General features: G+C 46.2%; 2 long non-coding RNA genes and 1 pseudogene across 2 annotated transcripts in view; 1 reads left to right on the top strand and 2 right to left on the bottom strand.

Annotated features, from left to right (window-relative positions):
• The window catches only part of LOC144581465 (uncharacterized), a 29,472-nt gene extending 28,503 nt beyond the window's left edge, over positions 1–969 (bottom strand). The window contains exon 1 of the long non-coding RNA XR_013532326.1: positions 786–969. This is a non-coding gene — a long non-coding RNA (uncharacterized LOC144581465). The remainder of the gene's footprint in view (positions 1–785) is intronic.
• A 10,721-nt stretch (positions 970–11,690) lies between these two features.
• LOC100407132 (fatty acyl-CoA reductase 1 pseudogene) lies at positions 11,691–13,199 on the top strand (annotated as a pseudogene).
• A 1,514-nt stretch (positions 13,200–14,713) lies between these two features.
• LOC128931708 (uncharacterized) overlaps positions 14,714–21,504 on the bottom strand; it is a 29,575-nt gene continuing 22,784 nt past the window's right edge. The window contains exon 4 of the long non-coding RNA XR_008480519.2: positions 14,714–17,730. This is a non-coding gene — a long non-coding RNA (uncharacterized LOC128931708). The remainder of the gene's footprint in view (positions 17,731–21,504) is intronic.

Here is a 21,504-nt window from a genome sequence, read left to right as displayed (position 1 = left end):
GGAGGGAGAGGAACTGCTGACCCAGATCCAGAGCAGAGCGGGGTGCTGTGCGGCACTGCCCTTCTCTAAAACATCATCCTTTCTGGTTCACTGAGGAGGCAATGGAGGCCCCTCAAAGTGACCTCAGGCCTTAGCTCAATCCCAACAGCTAAAAGGACTGCGGACCAACGCAGCACTTCCTCATCTTCCTCCCCACTGTACACTATCTAACCAGCTCTGTCCCCAAGACACCAGCTCCCTCATGCCAACGCCCACCCCTGTGGTCCACCAGAGCGAGGAGAGTCAGCCAGTGAAGCAAGGGGGTAGATAACAAGGGCAGGCAGCTGCCCGGTGCTGGCAAGCAAGACAGGGGCAGGAGCTGCCCTGCCCCAGCCACGTGGCTTTCATTACCAGGTAAACACCCGCCTCACTTGGCACCCCACTTTAACCCCAATAGCTGTGAGGCACCGAGAGCCTTAGAAAGCCAGGGCCCTGCCAACAAAAAAGGGGCCTGTCACTGCAGAGCCCCTCCCTCTGCTGGCAACCTGCAGGCACCAGGTGGTCCCTGCACCTTCCCTGCTCACCCAAAGAAGCCCTTACCCCCATGCCCATCACCCCGCTGCCCACACCGAGGCTGGGGCTCCCTGACAAGCATGCAAAGGAGCACCCCAGTTGGTGGAACCAATCCTAAAATAGTCCCCACTGGTCACTCAGCCATCTCTGACCACAGCTCTCCACCACAGACCCCATCTCCAAAGGCTTTCCCTGGCACCAGGGCCCTGCCCTTCTTGGGGCCCCGCACTCACCCTTTGGAGTGTAGAAGGGACCAGCAAGCCTATGTGGGAGAGTCTGCACAGAGCAACACTGCCAGACATAGGCCCACATAAGCTGGGGACTATTCCCAGTGAGGTTCCAACCTGGAGAAAGCTATTTAGAGGCACTGCTATGCCAAGGGCAGGACAGGCTTTGCAGAGTGCTGAGCTGTAATCCAGGCACTCCCTGGGCTACACGCTGATAAGAATAGTTACCAGTTTCCAGAGATCTGTTGAACACATAGGCCCAAGTATGCACCTGGACATGGGCCCACGCATGCGTCTGGGCTCTCCTTGCAGCAAATATAGTATCGTTGCCATTTAAGGATTTGAGAACTGGAAATGACAATTGCTCAGGAATTTGCCAAGAGGCTGGAAAACAGACCAAGGCTCAGCTCTGCCTGCAAAGCCCATTACTCCAGAGATGAGGAAGGCAGTGCTGCAGGCTTGCCAGTGGGTCTCAGGACAGTTTCCCTTTATTTTACAGGTGACTCTGCTCCTTAGGATGCTACCACCAGATGCTCAGTGTAACATCGATTCTGTGTAATAATACTAAGCCAGGAGAGACCTGACTCTCTGTGCCTGCAGCCTGGACCCAACAAACAGGCTCACAATGTGGTGAAGTGGGGATTGCTTTAAAAGAGCAGTGTGTACACGGAGTGGGGACACTGAGGGTGTTTCTGCACACCTACTACACTCAGGAAAGTGTCTCATGGGATGAGACAGGAAAATCTAAGACCTCTGCTTTTGAAAAGCTTCAAGTCTAGAAGGCAAGGCCCTCGGGCACAAGATAACAGCAGTAGCCACCTGGGCCCAACCTGGCAGCTCCTGGTTATTTGAGGAGTCCCCACTCCCTTGGGCTCACAACAGCCGCAGGCGAGGAGCTGCTCCTGTCTGGTCACTGCAGCTACCTGCACAAAGTCCTGTGCACCTTGGTGCTTGGTGTTGGCTGAATTTAGCAAGATAGTCTCACTTGATTCCAAATGGCCCCTACCTGCTAATGACCACTCCCGGGAGGGCTCTGAGACACCACTACTGACTATGAAATTTCATAATTCAAGGGCAAAAACAGGTGTCCATGTGGAGCGCTCTAAGCATGACAGCTGAGAGCCAATTTTCATCTTGGGCATGAGACACTGCAATGTTAAGTACCAAGTAAAAAGGTGTGCCCATGTTATTTTCTCTGCCATAGATTATACAAGACATCAGGGCATAGAAACACATTGTGTGCTTTTAGAAGAGCAAGAACTGTAATTTTTTTTGTCCCCTCAACATGATGAATCCTGTAATAAAGAACAGCTGGCCCTGAGTAACAGCCTGGAGGAATTTGGTTGCCAGGAGTAACCCAATGACACGTGTCTTTCTGGTCTTGATCAAACGTTATGTATTTACAACAGAAATACCCGGGCTTCTCCTAGGCTTCGAAGAGAAGCCGAGGGAGCACGTGGATTACGGCTCAGCACTCTGCAAACACCTGTCCTGCCATTGAAGTAGCAGTGCCTCTAAATGGCTTTCTCCTGGTTGGGGACCTCACTGGGAACAGTCCCCAGACACCCCTCCAGCAGGGACTGACCCAAGGCAAAGGCCCAGCGGCCATCAGCGTCACCCTCCTACATGGAAGGCTGCCCTGGTCACTTGCTGATGTTCTCTACAGAGACTCCATGAGCCTTCTGAAGCCCACATGGGGAGGCACAGCCTGCGGGGCACTTGGCTTCCTGTTTAATCAGATAATCAGGCAGACCAGGGTGCAGAAATGATCACAGAACTGAGATGAGCTCTCCTCACTGTTCTGGGCCAGGGCAGAAAGGCTGCCAGGCCATGCCCTGCCTTCATGGTGGAGGGCAGCAAGACCAGCACAAGCTGACCAGAAGAGGAGGCCCACCACTTACAAGCTGGCTGCTGGGGACAGACAGCTCAAGCCTCTGAGCCTCAGCCTACACACCGATAAGAATACTTAACCAGTGTTAGGAGAACTGCTGAACGCATTAGATGAGGTTACTGACATGGCCCTGGGACCATGCCTGCCCAAGTCAACATAGAGTAGACATTTCCCAAATGTCTTTTCTCATATTGCTTTCCTTATTTAAAACACACATATCCACATATGTTTTATGGGAAGTAGAGAAGTTCCTTTTTAAAGTTTCCTTTCTTGTTAAAGCATAAGTCATAAATGTGCTAATAACTCTTTGTTAAGCCCTATTCCATGTAGCTGTTAAACATGCCATCCTTACAGGCACATAGTACATTCTATGTCCGTGTACTTTAACCAAGATATCTTTGCTGGATGTGTTCACAGGCATGTCCCAGCTCTCCACTGCTTTTACCTGTTTAGAAATGTTTTAAGTTGTTGGCCAGTCGGGTTTTAGTTTAGGTTGTGAGGTCTGGCTCCAGCCAATGATATAAGACACAGCAGTAAGGATGACCCCAAATGTGTAAGGGATAAATTTGTGCGTTTTCCTTTGTTCATTGTACTCTCATGGCTTGATGGCTAGTGAGGGTACCCTTCCCGCAGTCCAGGAAGTAAAATTTGCATTGCCGAAAGATCCTTTGTCTTAGTGCTGATTTTTCTTTGCTGCACCGAGCATCTATTTCCAACATGTATATACGTGTGTTTTTACATATACATGTTCATTATAAAAAAAAAAAAAGGCCGGGCACCGTGGCTCACGCCTATAATCCCAGCACTTTGGAAGGCCAAGGCAGGTGGATCATGAGGTCAAGAGATCAAGACCATCCTGGTCAACAAGGTGAAACCCCGTCTCTACTAAAAATACAAAAATTAGCTGGGCATGGCGGTGCTCGCCTGTAATCCCAGCTACTTGGGAGGCTGAGACAGGAGAATTGCTTGAACCCAGGAAGCAGAGGTTGCGGTGAGCCGAGATCACACCATTGCACTCCAGTCTGGGTAACAACAGTGAAACTCCGTCTCAAAAAAAGAGCAAAAGGCAAATACAGAGAAGCAAAATTAAAAAGAGAAAGAAGAGAGAAAAAAAGGAGACCGCCTGTGCTCCCACCTCCCACATCTAACTGTCTCTAGCAAGTTCGTGCACTTCCTTCCTGTCTTTTCTCTGCACATAGACACACCTGCATATGTGAGGGGTGCATGTGTGCTCCACCCTCCATATTTTCATGTACTATGCCATGGCTACCTTTTGATGCCATTACGTGTTACTCTCCAGGGTTGTGCTAAATGCCTGTGTTTTAAAATCCACTTGCTACAGATTCACTGAAGTAACTTCATTCACGCAGTGCCAGGATCCCCTTTTCTTTTCCGGTTTGTTCACTCCAGGACCCATCTTTCAAAATCATCTTCTATCTGGTGAAATCACACCGTGCTTTCCGGAATTTACTCAGAGGATTGAGTAGTTTATTTTGCTTGTGATTTTTAAATTCCTTCTTCTGAAATTGTGACACCAAATTGGATAAATAATGGTTTCTTGAAAATTGTATGTGGATTCCTCCACAACTGAGAAACCTCTCCTTCCTGCACATTCATCAGGCCTGCTTTATGGGGCCCCAAGGATATCTCCCAGACCTGCTGTCTCCCACCCTGTCCCCTTCCTCTCAGCCCCACTTGGGACCTCAGACCTCCTCAGGGCCCTGCACTTGTCTTTGGGTTCTTTAAAATCAGCCACTTTATGAAATCCTCAGTCCCTGGAAGCAGCGCCCTCCTTCAAGGACTTCCTTTCCTGGTGGCTTAGGGACAATTGGTGCCTCTCCTCACCTGCTGGCCATTTGTGTCCCCCTGGTGGGTATGGGTGTCCATAGGGCTGGGTCAACCAGGGGTCCCTGGGGGCTCAGAGGGTGCAAAGCAGGGAATGGGCTCCTCAATGCCATCATGAGTACATCCTATACCTGAGGGCAAGGTGAGGCAAGGCCAGAATGCCAGCACAACCCCAAGTGCCAGGTGGAACTTGACAGCTGTCAAGAGCACAACAGTTGCACAGAAACTGGGACATCTGCCACATTTCTACTTGCTGACAAAGTAAAGATTACAATGTTTAATCTAAAAAGGAAATTAAACCTCACTGCCTTGATTAAATATTCTGCACTTATTTCCACCCACAACCCCAGTAAAATTCAGACACACACAGGATTCTACAGGCACACACAGGCCTACACACACACAGAGCTCTACATACATACCCGCACACAGCCCTACACATACACACAGCCCTACACATACACACAGCCCTACACACACACACACACAACCCTACACACACACAGCACCACATACATGTACACACAGTCTCACACACAGCTCTACCTGTGCAGATATGCGTGTACAACCTGGAAGTGTTTGGGAGGGAGTGTGGCATGCGAAAGGCAATGGTTTTTCCATCTCCCATGGTTTTTTCAGGGCTGTCCATTTCAGCTGTCATAAATTATGACCTGAGCTAACGCAGGCAAAGTTATTATGTTACCATGTGTTCATATACGTCCTGTGAGAGCTGGAGCCATCCAGCCCCCACCACACAGACACCCCCACACCCTTGTCTGCAGGCAGGACTGGCTCCCCGTCCCCTGCTGTTAGCATCACAGCTCCTTCCACAGACTCTGGTGCAAGCAAGAAGCTTAATTACTTACGACAGGAGCTTCTGGAAAGAGCCAACAACGCTTCCATGGAAAACCTCCACAGATGGCTGCTTCCCTCACCTCAGCTCTTCACCTGGCTGCCCCATCAGCACAGACGGTAACCCCATCCTCGCTGAGCCCCACCTTAAATCAGACATAAGTCCCCCATGGACTCTGCCCTTGCTGCCCCCACCCCACATACTCTGGGCCCCACTTCCCACGTGAGCAGGAAACACAGCTTTTAGTATCCTGCGGCAGATGACAGAGGGGGGCAAGATCTGGGATCTGTTGTTCAATGCCTGGATGGGAATCATGAGTGATTCTGATTATTCTTCTATGAGTTTCTTATTTTCTAATTGACAAATATTATTTTTAAAATTATTAAACGACAATGAATAAACATTATTAATCATGAGGTCAACACCTGATGAAAATTAGGCAAGAAAAGGAAATTGAGTTCTGGAAACCATTCAAGAAGAGAGCTAAAAACCAGAAGCTAATCTAGCTACAACATCAAAAATGAGGCCCCAGTTAACTGGTAGAAGGTATTTCTTATAAGTAGCTCCAGATGCACAGTACACAGGGCACGTGGCAGCTGGCACGTGCTGCCTCCAAGGCAATTTACGTTCCTCTCCATCATCAGCTGTGTGAATTTTTCATTAAAACAATGGCTGCTGTTCCTGGATGACCTGTTATAAACCATACTAAATCAACCTCCTCCTTAATGTCACAAACTGCCACCCGCAGTGTCACTGCCACCTGCATGCCAGGAGAGATGCCAGGTTTGCCTTGCACAGCTCTGGGCAGGGCTGTCTGCTTGGGCCAGGAGAATCCTCTCCAGCCCTGCGTGACCCTCTCCTCAAGCCCACCCTTTCCAGCATCAAGCCACAGACACTGAATCAGAGGGACACCGGCCTGCAGCATGCTGTCCCAGACTCCATGTCTTGCCAACAACCTGAAATATCACCACGATTTTGACCGTCACCATGGCAACTGGAAAGTTCTGGGGAAGTTGGCCCGGAGTCCCAGGATGCGCCCCCAGCCTCCTGATGTGCAGCACTGTCTCCTGCATCTGTTCAGACTGAGGACTGGCTGCAGGGCTGAAGATGCCCATGCTGGAGTCTTCCAGCCTCGTGGGAAACAGTGTGCCCTCCTGCTGTGAAGCCGTGGGTGAGTTTCCCTGGGAGTGAAAACTAGATGATGTCCCCATGTCAGGAGCGAGGAGCATGCCTGGGAAACTATAGGAAAGGCTTTATATTAGTTGAGGTTCTCCAGAGGGACTAAACCAATAGGATATATGTATATATAAAAGGGAGTTTATTAGGAAGAATTGGCTCACACAGTTAAGAAGGCCAAGACCCATGCTGGGTCATCTGCAGGATGGTTTATGAAAAATGTCAGTCCAACTCTGAAAGTCTCAAAACCAGGGAAGCCAACAGTGCAGCCCCTAGTCCTAGGTCAAAGGTCAGAGAGCAACCAGGAGGCTGCTGATGCAAATCCCAGAGTCCAAAGGCCAAAGAACCTGGAGTCTGACGTCCAAGGACAGGAAGAGAAAAAGCCTCCTGCTCGGGAAGGGAGAGGGAGAGTGAGAGAAAGTGCTGGTATGCATCCTCCTTCTTCTACCTGCCTTGTCCACCTGTCCCTCTGCCAGCCAACAGGAGGCTGCCTGTCCACACTGAGAGTGGGTCGTCCTCTCAGTCCCACAGACAAACACAGAAATCGCTTCACCAGCCATCCAGGTGTTCCTCAAACCAGTCAAGTTGACCCCTTTTAATTATCAGAAGATTCATGCCATCATTGTGAACAGCAGTTCACGATGGGCCTGGAGCCATAGTCCCCAACACCAAGGTGACTCCATCCCTATGCAGTATGATGAGCAGCAGAGCCACCTGGGGATGATAAAGCAGCTCTCATCAAACAGCAACTACAGACTCACTGGCATTCCCAGGGCCTTTGAAGCCAGAGAGCTGTCGGTGGCGATGACAGAGTGTGGACAGCACCCAGCACTTAGGAAGGGACTATTGCGTGCTGAATGGAAACCCTGGCCGGGAATTTCAATTATGAATGGCAACCTTTGTCACTAGCATCATTACAAGCCATCCATGTTCCAATGGAATTTTCCTCACACGTGGAGCTGGGCAGCTGCATTCTGCTACACAAGATAAGAGACAGGTGGACCAAGATCCCAGCCACTCAGCTAGAAGGTTCTCTCCCATTTTGCATATTGTCCCATAGCACAGAGGTGACATTGTCCTTCCCATTTTACAGACTACAAAACTGAGCCTCGGGGAGCTCAGATAGCTCTCAGGTCACTAGATGACAGAACCCAAATTCAAAGCCCTTGTATTTAGCATTGTTGAATAAAATACAGACAGCCCAGTTAAACTTGCATTTCAGATAAACAGCCAATAAACGTTAGTGTAAATACATCCCCAATATTGCATGGGACAATATTTTTGTTGGCTAAGCCTGGCAACCCTGTTGCAACTGATGTGTGCTCCCAGGACACTGAAGCAGGTGGCCACTCATGGGCTAGGATCCTGCGCTGGTTGCTGGCTGGGGCTGAGCCATGGAGATGTGGAGACCCCGAATCCTGGCCATTCTCAGGCCATCTGCATCACCATGGAAAACCTGCTGGCTCTGGGAAGAGATGACACTCGGCAGAGAGGCTGTGAGCCTGCCCCATGAATGGCCACCCCTCCTGGGCACCAGGTCTTGCTGTACCCCAAGTGGAGGCCATGGAATCAGTTCATGATGCCTGCAGAGACTCCAAGCCCCAGAGGGATGCAGGCTGATTCTCACTATTTGGGAATGGTGCTGTTCTCATAGCTAATTGGAGGATGATTCTTCTGATTCAACTCTGGTCCAGGCATGTTCAGACACCTAAGCCCACCATGTCCAGCAGAAAGCATGGCCCTAGAGGTAAATGGGATTGAACCCCTGGCACTGTGTCTTTCAAGTCCTAAAAGTAGAAGCCTCCAGGACCCATGAGGGAAGGATGGCTCCCAGACAGGATAGCAGATCACCCAGGGGCCCTCAGAGTTGTTTTTCTTGTTTCATGGATTCCTGGCTTAGTTCCATTCCTGGCAGGACAAATGGTTTTTTTTTTTTGAGACGAAGTCTCGCTTAGTTACCCAGGCTGGAGTGCAATGGCATGATCTCAGCTCACTGCAACCTCTGCTCCTGGGTTCAAGCCATTCTCCTTGTCTCAGCTTCCCAAGTAGCTGGGATTACAGACACCCACCATCATGTTCTGCTAATTTTTTGTACTTTTTTAGAGAAAGGGTTTCACCATGTTGGCCAGGCTGATCTTGAACTCCTGACCTCAGGTGATCAGCCTGCTTCGGTCTCCCAAAGTGCTGGGATTACAGGCATGAGCCACCACACTGGCCCCGACAAAAATTTAAGAGGCAGTTACTTGGAAGTTTTCCATTGTGTTGTCTGCTAATGAAAAAACTTCCATTCCACAAAAGACCCCCAATCAGAGAGATTCGTAAACAAAAAGAAAACTCTCCAGGACAATCTATGCAGCACAGAAAAGAGCATAGAGCTGACTTTCAGGACCAGTGATACAGGAATGGCCTCACCGGCTGCATCTCAAGCACCATGGGACTGCAGCTGCCCTCGACCTATACTCTGGAGGAGGAGATAAAGGGCGGTTGCCTCAGTGGGCCAGCAAGGCAGTTATCCACCTGGTCATTCAGCCTAACACCAGAGACAGAGTAGTCACTGAAAGAGGGCATCTCATTTTCTGAACTACATCGCTGTTCATTTTTAAAAGTCAGCATACATATACCTGTGCATTTTTATCATATACACATAACTATTGTATTTATATTTGATACGCATTACAAAACATACACAAAGACTTTTAAAAGATAACATAATCCTAAAAGAATATTTGTAATTGTTCTGCTAAAAATACTAGCTTAACTATTTATAATAGCCAAGAGAGAAAATCAACCTGTGTCCATCAAGGATACATAGGAGAAAGAAATGTGGTACATATACATAATGGGATACCATTCAGCCATGAAAAGAAAGAATGAAATCCTGTCATTTGCAGCAAAATGGATGAGCCTGGAGGACGTTATATAAAGCAAAATAAGCCAGGAACAGAAAGAGAAATACTGCATGATCTCAGTCATATGTGGGAGTTAAAACAAGTTGAGCTCATAGAAGTAGAGGGTAGAATTGTGGTTACCAGAGGACAGGAAGGGTAGCGGGGAGGGGAGGATGGGGAGATGCTGGTTGATGGGTACAAAGATACTGTTAAAAGGAAGAATAAGCTCTGGTGCTCTACTACACAGTAGCGTGACTGTAGCCAACAATAAGTTCTTGTATATTTCCAAACAGCTAGAAGAGAGGCATTGTGAATGTTCCCACCGCAAAGAAGTAATGAAGTTGTAATGGTTATGCTAATTACCCTGATTTGATCATTACACAATATGTACATGTAATGAAATATCACATTGTATCCCATAAATACATACAACCATTATGTGTCAATTAAAATTAAAAAATAAGTTTTTTTAAATGCTGGCTTAATACTGCATTAGCTAACACTCCATGAACGGCATACCCAGGGCACGGTTCGTCTTGACAATGCTGATGTCAGTCCCTCTTTCAGATTCTTGCTGTCATGTGCATGGGGCTCCAGTGAAATCTACAGACAGTGTCAGCTCTGCCAGCTCTGCCATTGTCTCATTGCCAGAGAAATGATTAATAGAATCTTTATTCTGCGGTCTCTTGGCGGGAGTCTTATTAAGCTATCTGTCCCTTACATGAGGGGGAGAGTAGTCACAGGACTTGGGAAGCAAACAGGCACTACCAGAGGGCAGGTGCACACTCAGCGTCAGCACAGGGCAAGGTTGCTGGTTTTTAGAGAGAAATGGAAATGCTAATGTTTTCTCCTGCCCACCACCCCCAACGTGGGGATCATGAACCCTTCACTTGGGAGTCCTCGGACATAGTGGATAGCAGCTACCTGAATCTCCAAAGCCTAGAGGATGACCCACTCAGACATGAGTGCAAATCTAAAGAAGGAGCAGTCTCTTTCTCCTTCCACATGATACCTGAGAGCGAGACCCACCATCCCCATCACAAATACACCATTGGTTTCTGCTCCAGTGCCCTGGAGATGAAGGGAGGATCAGTTTCCAAATCACTCAGCAGTCTGTGGGCTTGCTGTCCTGGTCATCTCTGTGCTGGGCTCCTGCTTCTGCAATGTCATCTCTGACCCTCACTGAGCAGCCCTGAGGCTCATTCTGTCACCATGTCCACAGATGTCCACTCCAGCCTTGCTGACCTCTGTGACCCTCCTTGTGGGTCTTCTCCCTGTGTGATTTCACTCTGTGGACAAGAGCCTACATCACCACTCCTGTCAAAAGCAGCTGAGCCTGTCCTTTACTTTGTTTATTTTGCTTAAGCCTTTCAGTTTCCATGCCCTGCCCCGAGACTCTGATCAAGGTGCCTTTCTATTGTGCCCTCCCTATGGTAGCCAGCCTCTCCCTCTTCATATTCTGTATAGTCCCATCCCACATTGAATAGGGCTGACCTGTGTCATCAACAGATATCACAAACATGATTGTGCTTGACTTTAGAGGCTAGCTCATGAAACATGAGCATCTGCCTTGCTCTCTCTGGGATTCCTCACTCTGGAGGAAGCCAGTTGTCGTGCCATAAGGACACTCAAGTGGCCCTGAGGAGAGGTCTGCATGCCTCCTGCACACAAGCAGCACCAACTGCCCAGGTGTGTGAGGAGCTGCTTGGGAGGTGGAACCTCCAACCTCAGTCATACCTTTAGATGTGACAGCAGCCCCAACCACCGAGCTAACTGCTTTCAAATTCTTGATCCACAGCAACTGTGAGAGATCATAAATGCTTATTTTTTATGATTCTAAGTTTTGGAGTATTTCATTATGCAGACACATTGAAGAATTCTGACTACCCAATTAAGAGAATGAAAAGTGCATATTATAACATACATCCATACTTACATATACTCATACACAGATTTTTGAATCAAATTATACAAAACCAATTGTACTATTTAAGGTATACTAGCTGCTGTGATAACAAAATTTTAGCCTGCACAGCTAAACAAAGTAAAAATTTATTTCTGGCATGTATCTTTAGCCATGTGGGTGCTCCTGTTTGGGTGATTCACCTCCCAGCAGGGATTTCTGAACCCATTCACTGGGTAGCTCCACATCTTCACTGCCAACTCTGTTCAATTCAATGGGCAGATGGCAAAAAGAGAGTGTGGGGAGGCAGCCATCGCTGGATGGCCAGCAGGAGAGTGAGGCCTGAGCCTCTGTGTCTAGGATCAAAATAATGGTTTCAATCCCAGAATACTATGAAGGCAAGAATGTCCTCCTCACAGGAGCTACTGGTTTTCTAGGGAAGGTGCTTTCTGGAAAAGTTGCTGAGATCTTGTCCTAAGGTGAATTCAGTGTATGTTTTGGTGAGGCAGAAAGCTAGACAGACACCACAAGAGCGAGTAGAAGAAATCCTTAGTGGCAAGCTCTTTGACAGACTGAGAGATGAAAATCCAGATTTTAGAGAGAAAATTATAGCAATCGACAGCGAACTCACCCAACCTAAACTGGCTCTCAGTGAAGAAGATAAAGAGGTGATCATAGATTCTACCAATATTATATTCCACTGTGCAGCTACAGTAAGGTTTAATGAAAACTTAAGAGATGCTGTTCGGGTAAGTGCGATTGCAATGCGACAGCTTATTCTCCTTGCACAACAAATGAAGAACCTGGAGGTGTTCATGCATGTATCAACAGCATGTGCCTGCTGTAACCAAAAGCATATTGATGAAGTAGTCTACCCACCACCTGTGGATCCCAAGAAGCTGACCGATTCTTTAGAGTGGATGGATGATGGCCTAGTAAATGATATCACACCAAAATTGAAAGGAGACAGACCTAATACCTACATATACACAAAAGCATTGGCAGAATATGTTGTACAACAGGAAGGAGCAAAGCTAAATGTGGCGATTATAAGGCTATCGATTGTTGGTGCCAGTTGGAAAGAACTTTTTCCAGGATGGATTGATAATTTTAATGGACCAAGTGGGCTCTTTATTGCAGCAGGGAAAGGAATTCTTCAAAAAATGCGTGCCTCCAACAGGGCCCTTGCAGATCTTGTTCCTGTAGACGTAGTTGTCAACGAGTCTTGCAGCAGCCTGGCATCCCGGAGTTAACAGACCATGAAACGCCATGGTGTATAATTGTACAACAGGCAGCACTCATCCTTTCCACTGGGGTGAAATTGAATACCATGTAATTTCCACTTTCAAGAGGAATCCTCTCGAACAGGCCTTCAGACGGCCCAGTGTAAATCTAACCTCCAATCACCTTTTACATCATTACTGGATTGTTGTAAGCCATAAGGCCCCAGCATTCCTGTATGATATCTACCGCAGGATGACTGGAAGAAGCTCAAGGATGATGAAAGCAATTACTCGTTTTCAGAAAGCTATGATGTTTCTTGAATATTGCACAAGTAATTCTTGGGTTTGGAATACTGACAATGTCAATATGTTAATTAATCAACTAAACCCTGAAGATAAAAAGACCTTCAATATTGATGTACGGCAGTTACATTGGGCAGAATATCTAGAGAACTACTGCATGGGAACTAAGAAGTACGTGTTGAATGAAGAAATGTCTGGCCTCCTTGCGGCCAGAAAACATCTGAACAAGTTGCGAAATATACGTTATGGTTTTTTTTTCTTTTTTTTTTGAGATGGAGTTTCACTGCTGTTACCCAGGCTGTAGTGTAATGGCGCGATCTCGGCTCACCGCAACCTCCGCCTCCTGGGTTCAGGCAATTCTCCTGCCTCAGCCTCCTGAGTAGCTGGGATTACAGGCACGCGCCACCATGCCCAGCTAATTTTTTGTATTTTTAGTAGAGACGGGGTTTCACCTTGTTGACCAGGATGGTCTTGATCTCTTGACCTCGTGATCCACCCACCTCGGCCTCCCAAAGTGCTGGGATTACAGGCGTGAGCCACCGCACCCGGCCACGTTATGGTTTTAATACTATCCTTGTGATCCTCATCTGATGCATTTTTATTGTAAGATCACAGATGGCAAGTAACATCTGGTACTTTGTGGTTAGTCTGTGTTACAAGTTTCTGTCATACTTCCGAGCATCCAGCACTATGAGATACTGAAGACCAAGAATTCAGCATTAGAACATCTATGCATATGGTGGTCTAAATGCCCAAAACGTAAAATGTACTTAAGTCATCTCACCTTTTGTCAAGGCATTAAATCATCTTAGATTGGAGTTTGAAGTAAATTATGGTACATTTTATGTAACATTTTAATGTTTATGCTCACAAAACCTAGTGAACACACTGTGTTATGCCAGCTCAAATCTACAATAGCCACCAAAACCATGACTTAATACTCTGAGCCTAGAAGAAAGGGGTGGGATGAGGGCAGAAGTGGGGAAATTGGAACACTGATCAGTATAACTGTGCAATTCTGGAACATACTGATTAAAATATGCCTTAAAATATAGTGAATTTCTAATTATAATATTCAGTGCAATGGAAGACATTTATTTGGACAATAATACTAGCTAAGTTGGAAGATACTTGATTCTTCAGTGTTTGATTTTTTCATTAGTTGCAGTAGGTTTTAGTTTTTTTTTAATTATAACCAACCTATTTTCCCATCATCTTGTAAGTTAAATGATATCAAACATGAAAGACATGTTCTCATTTTTCTTTTTCTGATTAAATGTCTGATACATATCATTTTTCTATAAGAAATCAGTTGCTTTTAAAATCAGAAGGCTATATTATTCTAATGACCCTCCTGGATCTAAATGAGTTTGAGAATCCATATCAACCTATGCTATGAGTTTTTTGACAGAAAGTGAAAACAAATTCAGTAAAACTGTTAGTATCAAAAATAATAGGAATACAGTTTTCCTATCGACATTATGATCAAATAAAGATACTGTGAGATTGTGTTTATGTTTTGAAGCAGGAGGATTTCTTAAGACTTTGTTGGAAGTGGGAATTGGGAGGGATTCACCATACTTGTGTTCTCCTCCCTTTATAAACTTAATTCATAGGACTTTCAAAAGGCTTGTGCTATCTTTCCAGTGAAAACTGGAAGTGCATTATTATGGAAGAATGTATTTACAGGTAGTAGTAACATTAAAAAAATGTTCTCATGTGTAAACACATACTAATTTTGACCTTGAAATATGAATTCCTTCAAGAAAAATAAAATAATGCTTAAGATAATGTGTATGAAATTAAATAAAGGACTTTATTTACATACCACATAAAGTAGAAAACTGTTGAATGAGTTTGAAGATATCATTTATTTTTTATGCATGTGGTTTTAGCTTTAGAAAGAAATGCATTACAGAAACAATAGTCAGAAAATTGATGTATATGTTAATGATACATTAAAATTCCCTTTTAATCATAATAGCTAACTCTACTTACTGTTTTAGCACATTTGGTTCAACAGATTGTTCAGCATAACGCTTCTAATTAAGTTGATCAAATTGGACTGTATTAAATAATCAGCAGTGTATCTGGAGTATGTTAAAAAGGACGGTTCACAATATAAAAAGTTACATGGAACTTTACATCTTAACTTTCTTTGTCAACTTAAATGCAATGTGTAAGAAGTTTATTTTGCTATTGTGAAAAACTAAATGTAAAGGAAATCACCTACTTTCATGCAGGTGTATAATCTTGAGAAGGAAAAATGCTTCCATATTAAAGCCAGATTTTCTGTAGTAAAACTTTTAAATATTATTTTAAAAGAAATAAATATATAAATATCTCCGTATTCTTTGGAATGATACTAAAGTCTCTGGTCTAGGACCAGACCTTACATAAAGGTATAAGAGACCACGACAGTGTCTGAAAATGGAATAAGTAATGATGCCTTTGATTTAAAGTGGCCCACATAATATACATTGAGCACTCCATCTCTCCAAATGTATTTCCATAACGTGTTGAAAACGTGCTAACATTTGTATGATTTTTATACTTCTGCCGAATAGACTTAGAATCAGACAAATTGTTTTGTGTCTTGCAAAAGAGCTGGGGACAACTTGGGCAGGCCTATGAAATGCATAGGGAGTGTATGTCTTCTGAGCTGTTTTATTGTTCTTGTAATCTAACTTAAAGAAATGTTAACTGGGAGGGTGCTGAGGCCACTGCATTAATTTTGTGTGTTTAGAATTCTGTTGTCAACAGAAAACTAATGAATAAATTAGCCTGTTATTCTGGAATTTAAAGTTCTAAAATCGGTATCAAGAGTATGTAGTGTTAATTCCCACCAACTGGACTTTGAACTTAAGTCAAACTTAAAGATTTGAGAAATCATTTGTGTCATTTACTAGACATGATTTTAAGTTCTGTTTGATTATGTTTTCTGCACAGCCTCCTTATTTAACAGGATAGCCTACTAAATTGAATGTTTATTTCATTTAGATTATTTGATTAAACTATATTCTAAAACATTTGGTTTTTTTCTCCTATTCACTCCTAATCCCGGCATATGCACTTGTAAATTGTGATGTCATTGGGACTACATTTAAATTTGAGTTGGCGACATTAGCATGTCCTAAGACTCAGTGCAGAGAAGCATGGCAGTACGTTCTTTGACTTAAGAATGGCATAAAATAATAATTTTTGAACCTGTGTAATAAAGCTTGAAAGCAGGGAAAATAATTTCCTTTTCCCCTTTTTTTATGTTGTCTGTAGGAATTGATTTGGGATTTTGTTTTGTGGTTTTTTAATGAAATTGGTAATCTTTTATAGGAAGCAAATACAAGCATTATTGGGTGACCTTGTTTGTAAGCCAAAAAGTAATAAATCCCTATATTTCTGTTATATAAAAAAAAGAGAGAGTGTGGGGAGTCACATCCACTTCTTAATCCTCTGGACCAGAAGTGACACTCGCCCCATCCACTCATGTTCCCTTGGTGAGAACCAGACACTTGGTCTTCCCTAGATCACAGTCCGTGGGTGCTGAGGAATGGGGTCCTGGCTGGGAGCCACTCCCAGCAGTAACTCAATGCTGTAGAATATTTAGTAGCTAGCTATCCATCCTTTCCCTCCTATGTTCTGATTCATTTGCCTTTTATTAATTAAAAACATATTCTGGGTATGCTATGGAAAGCCTTTAAGATGGTCACCTCCCCCACGATCCCTGCCTCCTTATATCCACTCCCTTGCCCAATCTCTTAGCCTGGAACATAGACTTGCTTCTAACCCCTTGAAAGTGACAAAGGTAATGGGATGTACATGATGATGCTCCATAAGATGATCACATCAGTCTTGCTAGGAGACACACTCCCTAGCTAGCTTGGAGGAAGCAAGTGGCCACATGGAGAGGGCCCCTGTGACAAGGAGCTGAGGGCAGGCTGTGGCCAACAGCCAGCAGGAAATAAGGCCCTCAGTCCCAAAGCACACAAGGAACTGAATTACTGACAACTGTGTGAGTGAGGAAGCAGTCCTTCCTCAGTCAAGCCTCAGATGTGACTGCAGCTCCAGCCCGTAACTTGGTTGTGGAGGACCAGCTAAGCTGTATCTGGACTCCTGACCCCCAGAAACTGTGAGACAATAAATGCTGGTTGTTTCAAGCTGCTTAGTTTACCATTATATTGTTCCATAGCCTTCAATTACTAACTTAGGCACCTTCCCATGTCTGGGCATACTTATCCACTTCTCTTGAAAGCTACGTGTATCCCAGTGTGGCCGGCCCATGCTGTATCTAACTCGTCCCTGTTGATTGACATGCTGATGGCCTTCTTTATTTTCTACCATTGCATATTCATGAATTTTGAACTTGTGTATGTTAACATAGAAATGACTCATACATGTTTTCAGCTAATGGGGCTGCCCCTGTAAAATTGTGATATACATATTGCCAAATTTCCCCCCAAAAGGAATATCATGGTGGTAGGTTGAGTTTTAACCAGAAAAATAAATGCTGAGCAGAACATTCCAGTTGGAGGAGAGGGACTGAGGCCAGGCAGATGCCTGGAAAGACCCAGGGCGCATCTGGGAGAAGGAACCACTCAGGGGCTGCCTCACAGGGAGAGTGAAGAGGAGGGAAGGGGCCTAAATGGTTTCACTCAGGAGCCGATGAATACAGGCTGAGAAGCTAGAAAACAAAAGTGGGCCATGAGGGACTGGTGAAAGACTTCCTCAAAGCTGGAAAGTGAAGAGCTGATGCCTCTGCCCTTTGGTCTCACCAGGTACAGCTCCCTGCCTCTGGAGCTGGTAACGAGGGTAGAAGCTCTCCACTGGACCTTCCGATTTGTTTTTCTTGCATGGTCTCTCTGGGGGAATCATCTGGATGTAGGAAAATGAAATTATTGGGTCAAAACTCATATGAAAATCGAGTAGCACATCCATACATATATATATGCAAGGAGTTTCGTGGAAGGCTTTAGAATCACAAAATTCCAGTTTTTCTTATTGGTTGACTCCTCCAGCAAAGTCAGCCAGTTCTAGGTCCTGGACTTTGAAACTCAGGACGAACCAGCAGCCATCGAAGCAGGAGGCCCTCTGCTCCCACCCCGGAGGTTCCCACCCCAGCTGGGTGAGGCGCTGCCCAGGGCTCTGGGCCTCCCTGGTCCCCTTCGCTGTGTGCCCGGCTTTGCCCTCCCTGCTGCTGACAGCCCAGGGACCTGCTGTCTCGGCATCTCCTGCACATCCTCTCCTCCTCCACATGGTTCCTGAAGTCACCAACACTGAGAAATGGAAGAAATGGTTAAATCTTTGGAACCAACTACTTCCACTTTTCTCTTTGTCTCCTCAGAAATTACAGATAACAATTCATAAGGCAAATGTGTTGCTGCGGCCACAGGAACCCAAACTGCTGTGAACTGCAGTCACCAGTAACAGTAACACTATCTGGGACTCAATGGCCCCACTCTCCACAGGGACACTCACACCTAAGCTTTGAAGTCGCCCCTCCATCTGGACAGATGGGAAGGCGCCTGTCTGTCCAACACCCTGTGCTCTGGAAGGCGTGTTCAGAGCAGACCTTCTAAAGAGAGACATTTTTCAAAAACATAAGGGACAGTTTGCACCTCCAGCAATGCTTCTCCTCCAGTCCTCACACCTGCATCCCCATCTTCTCCACTTCCGTGTTTCTCTCTGCCCTTCTCCTTCCATCTGTCCTTAGCCTTCCCGTCAGTTTCCCCAGTGGAGTGAAACCCGGGCTCCAGGTTCTGGAGGGAAGGTGCTGAGTTTCAGAAGGTTCTGGCTTTTTCCCCGAAGGCAAAAAGACAGCCCAGCTTCCTGGATGCATCTGGCGTTTTGCTGATGTTGAGGGGACTGTTTGAGTCTTCAATATCTTAAAACATCAGTAGCTGGAGTGGAGATTTTGGGGACACAGGCGGACAGGGTAGCTGCGCATGTCACACACACAGTTGGAGCCGGATGGCCAGACACCGGATCCCACTCAAATGGGACCGTCTTTCTCCCTCTAGTGACTCCAGGTAACCATGGAGACATCAGCAACACGATCAGCCTGAGCTCTTCCATTCCCAGAACGAATCTGACCCTGCCAGCCTCCACCCCATCGAGCAGGGCTCAGCCAGGCATTCTCTCAGGGGGCTGTAGCCAAGACTGAGACTGGGCGGGGCCATCTCAGTGACCTCTCCACTCACAGGTCCAGCCCCAGGCAATGGGGACAGGACAGCTGGGCCAGCTCTTTTTCTTTTCTCTCTCTTTTTTCTCCATCTCTCTCTTTGTGTCTATCTCTGCCTCTCTCTTTTTCTATCTCTCTGTCTCTCTCTGCCTCACTCTTTATCTCTGTCTCTCACTCTCACTCTCTCCTTTCTCTCTCTGTCTCTGTCTCTTTCTCCCCCTCCCCTTTCTCCTCTCTCTCTCCACCTGTCTCTCCTTTCTCTCTGTGTGTCTCTCTGTCTCTCTTTCCTCTCTCTTTCTTCTCTGTCCTCCTGTCTGTCTCTCTCTTTTCCCTCTCTCTGTCTTCTCTCTCTCTCTCTGTCCTCTCTGTCTCTCTCTCTCTCTCTCTGAGTCTGTCTCTCCTCTCTCTTTCTCTCTCTCTGTCTGTCTGTCTCTCTGGTCTTTCCATGTGGTTTCTCCAGTTGGAGTCCTCTGAATTCTGACTTTTTACATGGAGGCTCCAAGAGCAAGTGTCCCAAGGGCATTGGACACAGAGGTGTGGCCTCTTTTATCTGAGCCTCAGAACTCACACAAAGGCCCATGCAGGTTCAAGGACAGGGAGCACAGAGTGCATTTCTTGGCCAGAGGACCGTCAAAGAATTTGCAAACATGTTTTAAAAGCACCACACTGCCCACCCTCCCAGCCAGCCTGAGGAGTAGTGGCAGTCCCCAGGGAGGAGGTATCTTTCTGAGACCCAAGATGCTGACCGTCCAAAAGCCTCCCCACCCTCTGCTCTTGGCTGACGCAAGGAAGACCCTCAGCCCAGAACGCCACCCAGAAGGAGAGGACAGAACAAGCTGCTTCCCCACATCCTTCCCTCCAACACACCGCCCTCTGCAACCCACAGAGCCCAACAGGCGGCTTTCAACCTCCAATCTGTCTGTCTGGGACCTCCATGGAGGTGACACTCTCCAGCTGCCCTTCCTGTCTCTGCCTGCTGAAAGATGAGCTTGTCAGTAAAAGGAATGAAAACATGGGTTTAGCTGGGTTAAAAAGGAATAAATATTCTGTGTAAAGCATCACTTAGGCTGATTTTTGTAAAAATATTTCTGTAAAAGTGATTTTGGCAACAAATAGGAGAACGTTCATCTCAGAGGGGCTTAAATAATGGTGACACTTACGGATGTCACAGAAGTGCCCTGGACACAGAAAGTCAGAGCTGACGCCATTGCTCAGTGATGTCCTCTAAGCCAGGCATGGCCTGCCCTTCAGTCACCAAGTCTAAAACACTCAGCACAAGGCCTTTAGAGCCACACAGTGCTCACCTCCTAGTTACAAAGTAGCCACAAGAGCTCCGGGCATCACGAGAGCTTGTGAGCCTCCCAAACCAGAAGGAAGCTGTAGGGAAAAAGACCTGGAGGCTTCAGCTGACTTCTTTTTACATCTCCGTGTGCAAAATAGGGTTCTGTGCCACCCCTACAACAATCGGTAGTCAAGGAAAGGAGGTTGCACAGCTAAATACCTTAATCCAAAGGGACTGTGGGAAGCCTGGTTTCTCTGAGATCAAGGGCTCTTTGCCTGCAACTTTAATATGAAATCGGATTCTTTTGGCAAGAAAGGAAATGAGGAAATTCCATTAAGTAGGAAAAGTCTGTGTCTTCCATGAGCATAATCAGGGAATTCCAGATTTTAGACTGGCTTCCTATTTCAGGCAGGGTCTGTGTTTGGAGTTCTAAATAAAGTCAAGTCACAATGATCTTTGGTATTAGAGAAAGAAAGCGTGTGAACGAATACCCGGTAAAGCTAACTGTACCCTGACATTTCAACCCCTTATCCCGTTGCTCCATTGGGATCCTCATCCCTTAGCACATGTTTTTTGAAATGTAATAACATCAAGGAGAGTGATCTGATGCATATCTACTGAGGAGCTACTCAACAGAATCCTGCTGAGTCACTGTGCACCTCCACGTCCTCGCCTGCTGTCATGCTAGAGTGAGGATGACCAGGTGGATGGACCAGAGGCCGGGAACAGGACAAGGAACGGGCAAGCCAAGGCCTGAGTGATCTGCTAGCTACACCAAGACCTCCAGCAGTTCAGGGTAGTTCCAGTCACTGCAGGTGGTCAAAAACTTTCCTCACTGAGTCTGTGAGTTTCACAGGCATTGCATTTCTTTCGACACCGAACAGAACCGCAGGTCATCCGTAGGCTGCAGACTTTCTTCTTATACTCGCATGGCCATCTGAGAAAGCTTGCTGGTCTGCACTTGTGTTTCACAGCTCTTGTGTTTGTGTCCACGCTCCGCTGAACGCTGAGCCGCTGGGAAGGGCCTGCACACATCAGTGTGCTCCACACACGGGACATGAACTGGACACACGTCTACCCCTCAGCCTCATGGTTTTACTCCAGATACAGGATGAGTTCTTGCAGGCTTCTGACTCTTCTACGAAGAGGAAGTGCGTAAGCTGGGGCAAAGGCAAACCACTTCCTG

The sequence above is a fragment of the Callithrix jacchus genome, chromosome 1 (assembly GCF_049354715.1).
Source record: "Callithrix jacchus isolate 240 chromosome 1, calJac240_pri, whole genome shotgun sequence".
Lineage (NCBI taxonomy): Eukaryota > Metazoa > Chordata > Mammalia > Primates > Cebidae > Callithrix > Callithrix jacchus.
Note: the sequence above shows the minus strand (reverse complement) of the source record. Positions and strands in the feature narration are given on the sequence as shown.